The following is an 8,770-nucleotide window of genomic DNA, read 5'->3' on the forward strand; positions in this document are numbered from 1 at the left end:
ACAGTGGTGATGATGGTACTTAGGAAAATTGTACAACATATTGGAACCTGTTGCTGGAGAGCTCAAAAGACAGCCCAGGTCCAATGTCATTCCATTGGCATGTAGAGTGGGTGGACTCGATGATCTCGATGGACGTGCTGCGGTAGTGGTGTCAAAATTTCTCCAACTTAAAAAATGGGAGACACCAATTTCGCTGTAGACCGGCATCTGCATTGGTCACGGGGATGAGGGCGTCGCGGGCAAGGCTATATCCTCCTCTCATGCGCTTAGGATGCACGTGGCACCAATCCTCGAATGACTGCACTATGAACTGTGTGAGGGGGCGCACCTCAAGAATTTTGTAGAGGTGGAGGTTGGAATGAGGACATAAATTTGTTGGTTGGAATGTAGTGGAAGGGGGCAGGAAACTGTTAGATTTCTAGATAAATTTTGACAGAGTTCTAAGGTAACAACTATGGTGATGACCTGGCGGGGTAGGCATGCTTTTATAGAATTCCTATCCCCTCGTCCAGCGGGATACTGGTATGGTGACGGTCGATGCTGAACCTCTATGGTGGCGACGGTCAGTGGCAAATATTTTTGCGATGGTCGGCATGAAGTGTCCAAGGCTGCAACTGGCATGGTACTCAGATGGCGACGGGGCGGTGCAGTTTGGGATGGCAACGACCCGATGGGATTTCGCGATCACGACGTCCGACGTTCTTTTTGGCGATGGTCGGTGCTGTACTGGTTTGGCGATGGCCAGCGGGGTAGTGACTGTTTAAAAGAGAGAAAGGAAAAGGAAGGAAGGAGTGGGGTGGGGTGGGGAAAAATGAGGTGACTGGGTGGAGTGCCCTTGTGCGGTGCAACGTGAGGGTGAGGTCAGCATGCAAGAGCATGAATGCTTGTTAAAATGCAAGAATGGACTCTTATCACTTGGTGCTGACCGTGTGTGCACGTGCGGTGTGTTCGACAGGGACTAGTGGGCAATGGGTGCATCGAGTGAGATGCCTACCATACTGACTCACCTAGACCTAGATGCGATGATTATGATGAATGCGGTGGAGGCGGACACCGTACTGCAGCATAGCGAGTAAGGAGCCATGTAGAGTACGCGTGTCTAGCTTGTTCTTTACCTTGGATGCCAAGGGCACCTTTGTGTCAGACTCCGTTGTTGTTGCGGGGTTCGACTTCCTTGGAGATGCGAGCTTTCATGAGTCTACCTGTGGGGCCGGCCCCTGCTTGTGTGAGTAGGGCGGCACCATTACCTTCAAGTGTCTGTTCCCAAGGGAGATTCTTGTGGAACTCTTCGTGGGGTGGAATTTGATTCCTGCAGAGTTCCTTGATTGGTGGTGGCGATACTTGTGTTAAGTCGTACCGCCGGTGGCACCAGTGCGTATTCGGTACCTTGAGGCTGGCTTATGGTGTTTAGTTCGTTGGTAGGTTCTTGTGGTGTTGCCTTTGATGCCTTCAAGGTTTGCACTGCCTTTTTTTGGATCCAAGCGACTTTCTTGGCTTGGCCGCCTGAGTGGGCGGTGTTGCTCCAACGGTTGGTGATGTGTGGTGGTGGATGAGGCGGAAGCGCTAGATGCAGCTTTCTCTGGGTAGTGAATGCGTTCGGAGGAAGCGTTCTTGAGGCGACCGGAGTTGTTGTTGTTACCATTCTCTAGGCATTGGTTTCGATTGAAGTGACGTTGGGTGCAACGGATAGCATCCTGTTCTTGCAGCTCCCATATTTCTTGGGCAGAGGATGGTGGCATCGATCAAGCGTGCAATGGCATTGGTTTTCCATTGCGGTGAGCTTTCTTCTCATTTCAAGTTGGGCCCTTGAGTAGGGTGCTAGTGGAGGCTGGGGCTTCCGGTTGGCCTTGCTGCATTGCTTCATTGTCATGGATCAACGAGGTTGGGACCGAAGGGACACTATATAGCGAGATGATCGCCGTTTGGCCACCATTGGTAAGCGAACCAGTTCGGGCATGCCAGTCGATTTGACAGTTGACGGCGTAGCACCAAGTTCTTCCTAGAATAATTTGCTCTTCGATGGCTTCTGTAGGGAGAATATAAAAGCGTATATCCACAACTTGGCAAACAACCATTAGACTTGGATTTACATAACCCAAAGTTTGTACAAGTTGGCCGTTTATAGCCCTTATTGAGGCAACAGTGAGGGTTAGGGGTTGTTCTCCCTTAAAGGCACATTGTCCTTTAAGTGGGAGGTTGTGGGGGTTAAAGGTCACTGTGCCTTTACCCCGGTTATGTACAATACTCAAACACATATATAAATGAATGAAAAAGAAGATTAGGGTGGTTCTGCACCCACCAAACTTGTGTGGCTCTCTATCTCTCTCTCTCTCCTTCTTCCGTTCTTGCTTATGCTTATGCATAATGGCCTTGGCCCCAATCCTCCAACCAAGCAGACCGCACGGAAGAGCACCATCAACCCTCTGTGCCTCGATATTATTAGATATGAGGAGCCTCTAGTACGAGCTGAGTAAGAGCCTCAGCCTGCTGTCTCACAGCCTCATGAAAAGGAAAAGAGACCAAGGACAAAGCAGACCCCTAGGCACGACAAGCCACCTCGAAGGACCCACCAGACACAAGAAGAGGAGTCTGAAGAGGTGGTTGCAAGGGAGGAGAGGCAAAAGAAGTTCAAAGCGAACAAGTGGCCATGGAGCCATGTCCAAAGGCCAGTGCAGGGTCCCCCAAAGATTAAGAGGCGCAAAAAATTAGGCATGAAGGCACTTCAAGAGATTCGCAAGTTCCAAACCACTGTGGACAATCTCATTCCCCATGCACCCTTCTAACGTGTTATACGTGAAATAGCATAGCATTACAAGGGTGATGTGCATTTCACTTCAGGTGCTATGGGAGCAATTTAGGAGGCAACGGAGCAGATGACAGTAGGTCTTTTTGAAGACATGAACTTATGTGCTATCCATGCCAAAAGAGTAACAGTGATGGACAAGGACCTTGCACTCGCCAAGCGCGTCCGCTTTGATCCCTCCCTTAGGCCCTAGATGTTGTTTAAGTTCATTTGGTGTAACTTGAATCATTTTGTAAATCTCTGCCCTTTGAGGCCAATGAATAAAAGATATTTTTATGTTCTATTACTGCTCCCATGTTATTATACATGTTACATGATGCTTTCCATCAGTTTATGCAAGTTCAGTGTGAATTTGAGTGGTCAAATGATATTTTTCACCGTGGTGCAGAAGGCAAATTTGTTCGGCATTGCGCGGGGAGCTTAGAAATGCTAGGGTCAAATAGGCCCCATATGTGCCATAGCGGGTTTTAGCATTTCTGGGCTCCTCGCGCGATGCCGAACACATATGCCTCTGGTCCTTTTGCTTGGCTAAGGTAATGTGCCAGTGAGTGATCTCGGCCGAAGCTACTGCGAACAAGGCATTGCCGAGATGAGAATAGGTCGACCTCAAATGCCTCCTATAACAGTCCAACATTACATTAGAATTCCATTAAAGAAAAAGTATACCAAGAGAGAAGAGATTCAAAGCTCATAGTTTCTTACCACTATGGAGTCGTCATGCTCAATCCCTTCCTCTTTGTCAATGAGGATGGATCCAGAGGCCTCCTGCTGTGTCTGGAGTAAGATGTGGAGGCTTCTTCTGGAACATCAGGTAGGTTGGAGTAGATTGATGTCTCTGCATCTTTGATTTGGGCCAGAACCTCTTCTATTGAATCATCTGCTCCCAAAAACCGAGGTTCTTGCATAGTCGTGTCGACCTCGTATCCACACAGGACACTAAGAGCTTCATCCTTCCGGAGACCAAACATAACCTCTATATCATGGAGAAAGAGGTATTGTTCTCCATCGAGAAGAAGGGAAGCAAGACACCATATCATTGTTGCGGGGTTTTCTTGCAAAAATGGCAAGACTTCCATCGACACAGTAATACCCCTCCTGAAAATCAAGTCGTGGAAGCAAGGGTCTTTCCCTTGGAAATAAGACCCATAAATGGTGGATGAGCCTTAGAGAAATGATAGAATTCCTAGGTATTGGGTTGAGTTTGAACAAGCCTTTTCAAAAGAGTTTTGGCCAAAAAATGAATTAGAAAGAGCATGGGAGGCTTTGGACAATTGCACTATGGGTAAAAACACTCTAGTCCAATATATAGCGAATTACAAGGAGGCAGTCCTTAGTATGAAAGGAATTGATGAATTCCAAAAGATAAGGGGGTTTGGTGAGAGGTCTCAAAGGAATTGATCATGGATGAGGGAATTCCATAGACAAGACTCGAGTTGAGGGGATACTAAGAACTTCCAAGGTGGAATGCCTTATGACCCCCTAACAACCCCGGCACCACCAACCTTCGTCAACTATGGGGCACAGCAGTTTCCACCCTACCGCCCACTGCATGGAACCAACGTCACCATGCTCTAGGACCCACTGCCTCCGGGAGTCCGTGCCTTCCCGTCTATACCGGTTGCACCAATGAATGTAGGAAATGGGTACTTTCGTCCCAATGCCAACACCAGCAACTACATGGACACCACCACCTGGGCTCGGCCCAAGGCCAACCTTGTGACCCGTCAGGCCCACAGCAACACCACCTCCGCCAATTGCTCAAACAGTGTTGACTGACGAGGCAATGCATATTTTGGTGAACGCCCTAGGAAGGGGGGCAACACAACCTCCACCCGCCCCATTGTTCCCTGCAGGGATGGGACTTAAGATGGCCAATGCATTCGGCCTCAGCCTGGATGGCAAGGCAGGCCAGTGGTATAGGGCTCTCACCCCAAAAGAAAAGATCAACTTGGAGACATTGAGAAAGGATTTTATTGTAGGATTCTCCCCTAGTGACCATAAATAGAGCCCGATCAACCAATTGTATGGGGTAAAACAGAACAACAAGGAATCCCTAAGGGATTACATTGCAAGGATTAAGCACCTCAATGCCTGCTGTGAACCCTATGAGTGGATGAGCGATGAACGACTGTTGCCTCGCTTCCTTATCGGGTTAGCAAACCCAAAGCTACACAACCACCTCATGGTGATGAACCCCACCTCCTTTGATCTATGCAACAAGGTGGCCATCCGTATATGTAACAATAGAATGGACAAAGTGGATTCGGACAAGGCCTTGGCCCCCTCCAAAGTAGCCCCATCAGTTAGGTCCTCGAGTGTAGAGTCAAGCAAGGAGGCTAACGAGCCTAAAAGCTTGGATGTGAGTGAGCTAGCCTCCAATTTGTTGGAGTAGCTAGGTCAGCAATGGAGGACAGGAACCTCCAAGGAGGCACCGAGTAACCCCCACTTGTTTCCACTTGTTTCCCCTACAATGGGTGCCCGTGCCTAAGAGCAAGGCCAACACTCTACTATGCACACTGCCATAGATGGGGAAATGATGATACCTCCCAATGTCGATTTTTGAGGTCCCTTCCCCAACCCATGTATCAAATGTGACCCCCATTGGCCCTAATAGCCCCACCCAACCCCCGATCTCTCAAGGTGGCCCTGTGGCTAGCTCTAGCCAGTATTAGGCTCAGCCAGCTCTGCTGCCACCACCCATACTAGGTCCACAACCCCCGCTACCTCGCATCGCCCCAATCAATCAAGTGTTGGTTGAAGAATTGCCCAACGACTGGGAGGAAATGGATCTTGATCATGGACTTCATGATTACTACACCTACGAGGAAGGAAATGGTACCCTGACTCATTACCTCCCGCCAGAGGATCAACAAGTCCCCGTATTCCAGACTATCCCATAAATGCAAGAGCGAGAGATCTAAACTCAATTGCTCAGAGACCCTCGCTCCAATGTTATACCTGCCAAGGTCCCCATAGAGCAAGTGAATGCCCCTACCAAGGCACTTCAAAACCACCGGTGTCCTATTTCAAATGCCAAGGTCCACACTTCTTGAAGGACTATCCATACAAGGATCGTACGCCCACTGCCCCAACTGCAACCAACCCCACCCCTTTGTGTGCAGGATGTGGCACGAAGCATCTATTCCAGGACTGCCCCACAAGGATACCAACCACTCCCCTCACCCCGCCAAAGAGCACCAGCCTCAATCTGCTTAGCATCAAACGAGGCGATGTGGCTACAGTTCCACTACAAGTCATTACAAGAATGCAGGCCAAGGAGGCCATGAGGAAGCTCACAAAGAAGGGTAAGGTATCCCCGTTGCTAGTCCCGAGATTCCCCCGCAACCTCTAACTCGATCCAAGAAGGCCATTCAAGTAGGTGACGGTTTCGACCAGGTGCTCATCCAGGACAGGTTTGATGAGGAGATGGCTACCCTTACCACCTCCTTTGCTTCCAAACAGTATTCCACCCAGGGTGACCCTAAGGTACCCCTGATTCTAGAAGTGAACAAACTAGTGCAGGCTCAGGGCCTGGCACCTGCACCCACCTATAAAGAGACCTACCCTAACCCGCAGTCTTGGAAAAGCAATACATAGGATTCCTAAAACTTGGTGCAAGATTGCCAAGATAAGTTTGAGCATCGACTAAAGGCCAGTAGGGGGTCAAATCCTATACATCCAGCCCGCCCGATGGGACATCGAGGAGCAAAATCGCTCAAGGTGCCAGAAAGGGTAGAGGAAGAGGAACAACTCAGCTTGGAACAGTCAAAAGCTCTGAATCTGATGCAAAAGATGTTCCAAGAAGACCCAGTGCTACATAACCTCCAAGACGAAGGAGACCTGTATGGCTTCGATGACATGTTTTCCATGGAGGAAGAAGCTTCACCAGAACCTTGCGACAGTGCTGGGCTGGCTGCCTTCCTATCGACAGAGGTGAAAATGCCGATCGCGTCTTTGCTAAGAGGAAACCCCATCCTATGGTGTGATCTGTCCAATTGGATGAATAGACCATTCCTACCTCCAACCCCTGCTAGCCCTAAGCCCAACCAATCAATGCTAGAAAAGGGATAGAACTTACCCAAGATTTCCATCAACAAGTTAGGCCAGTATTTCGAGGGTGATGACACAAACGCCTCTATCCCCATAGTCTACCTAAACCAGAAGGTGGAAGCCATCCTGGATGGGGGAATAGGAGGGAGTGTCTGCACCAAGGAATGCTGGGAGAAATGGGGAAAACCCGCACTCGAGCAAACCCATCTGGTAGTAAAAGTAGCTGATGGAGGAATCGTTGAACCCCTAGGAGTGCTAGCTGGCATAAATATTAAGGTGTTCGGATTCACGTGTCAGGTTCGTGGTCATGGACTTCACTCGACAGCCAAGATATGAAGCTATCCTAGGCAAGCCCTTCTTGTGAATGTCTGAACTCGTGCATGACTGGTGTAATGATAATATCTACTTGCGGCATGAGGAGCAAACCATGAGGGTGGACCTGAACACCTACAAGGCCCACCCATTGTCAGGACACCTCTTTGGCACAGAGTCCGACACCACCACCTGAACCACCTCCATAAAGCTATTCCAACCCTGTGACAAGGAAGAGGATGAGAAAGAGTCTGACGACTTTTGGTATGCACCTCTCCCTAAGCCAGAATTCTCGCAGAACTGGATGCACATCTTAGCCAACATAGATGTCCAAGAAAGAGTAGGGTTTTATATCACCATCCTAGAGCTCGAGGGTCTAACCCTGGTGGTTCCCCTAAGGATGTTTAACATGCTCAAACCCCGACAAGTAAGCAAGGGAACTGTAAGGGTAAAATCAGATCTTCACTGGCTATCCTACGTAGGCATGCCACGATTTCTCACCACGAGTTCTCCTCTAACTAGGGAAATAGGGTAAGTAGGGTAACCACCCCCGTCAGCTCTATAAGTACAATGGAAGAGCCCCCTTTAGGTCCCAAATGCCCTGTATCCAAAGGCAAGGCTAAGGCCAAAAAGTCCACTACTCCGGTAGAAAAAGAGAAGATTGAGGATAAAGAAGACCTATGGCAGGTACCAGCCCACTACAAGGCCTATACTATTCAAGATCGTAAGATCTTATACCAACAGGCCAAAAGATCTTGAGAGAACAATTGTTCCCAAGGATATGATGGACCGCCGGCCCCAGTCAAGCAAGTAAACCTAGCCCCAAAAGGGTAGGACCCACAACCCATATTTATCATCGATGACCTCACTCCTAGTGAGGAAGGAGTCGGTGTACCATAGGAGTTACCGATTGAGAATCAGACAATGTCGTTATGGCTTCAGTTAGGGACTTCACTGTTTCATTAATAGTTCCTAACCGTGTTTCAATGTTTTGTGTTCAAGTTTCAAGTTTAATGAATTCCGAATACGGAACTCCATAATTGCCGTAACCTATATCCTCCATTTCCAGGTTATCCTAGCTCTTTCCTCTCTCTCCCTTATTGATTCATCTCTTTCTGAACTCGTCATTTTTAAAATGAGAAAATTTCCAGATTTTATAAAGCAAAAAGCTTTATCAAGAGAAAACTTGATATGAATTGGTAGCGTATATTACGGGGCTAATCGGGGGAACATCACCAGCATTGCGAAGACTTGGCATATCTTGGTAGATATGCCAACACGGGAACTCCCTCTTACTAGTTTAGTGATGGATCTACGCTCTTCAATGGTAGGAACGACTCCTACTTTATGCTTGCCATTGCTAGGGCTTGCAGCATATTTGCCAGCCCCTCCTTCACCACCCCGCCCCTCCCTCCCCCCCCCCGACGTATGTCTCCCTGAGCTTTAAAACATATTGGGCGCGGAGTGGGAAAAGAGAGCATTCCAATTTCCCACGGCAGCGACTTGGACTTGTGGATGATCACGTCAATATTGAAAGGCTGAGATTTCTGATACGAGGAATGCCGTCTTAGAGCTCGTTCCCGTGTAGCTCCACCGTAGCAAAAA

Source organism: Dipteris shenzhenensis, chromosome 6 (assembly GCF_047967505.1).
Source record: "Dipteris shenzhenensis isolate YYH24624 ecotype China chromosome 6, Dip_SZ_1.0, whole genome shotgun sequence".
Lineage (NCBI taxonomy): Eukaryota > Viridiplantae > Streptophyta > Polypodiopsida > Gleicheniales > Dipteridaceae > Dipteris > Dipteris shenzhenensis.